Raw genomic sequence first — 480 nt, 5'->3', positions numbered from 1 at the left:
AAACATTTCAAGTCTGTCTTTAGTCACGTCATTTATTCACAACCTCAACGTCTTTTTGAAGGCAGTACTTTGTCAGTCTGTTCAAAGATGTTGTGTCCTATCCCTTGCATAGACACATTTAAAGTGTTGAGGTGCTCGATCACATCAGCAAGACACACCACAAGCACGAGCCAGAGTTTATCACTGAGCATCTCAATATACAGGGAGTGATTGTGTGAGAGGAAGGCAGCGATTTCGTGTTTAAGCTCATAAAACCATGACATTACTTTTCCCCTTGAAAGCCAAGCAAACCTCTGAACGACACAGCAACTGGACATGATCTAATCCCAGGTCTTTGCACAGCTGTATGAAACAACAGCTGTTCTTGGCACGCCGTTTAATATAGTTCACTATTGCTATGGCATCTTTGTGTTAACGATTTCAACAAAGAACTTCATCCATATTTTCTCATCCTTCAGCTCTTTAAACAATTGATTTCAG

Source organism: Monopterus albus, unplaced genomic scaffold (assembly GCF_001952655.1).
Source record: "Monopterus albus unplaced genomic scaffold, M_albus_1.0 scaffold41.1, whole genome shotgun sequence".
Lineage (NCBI taxonomy): Eukaryota > Metazoa > Chordata > Actinopteri > Synbranchiformes > Synbranchidae > Monopterus > Monopterus albus.
This window is presented reverse-complemented; position numbering follows the sequence as displayed.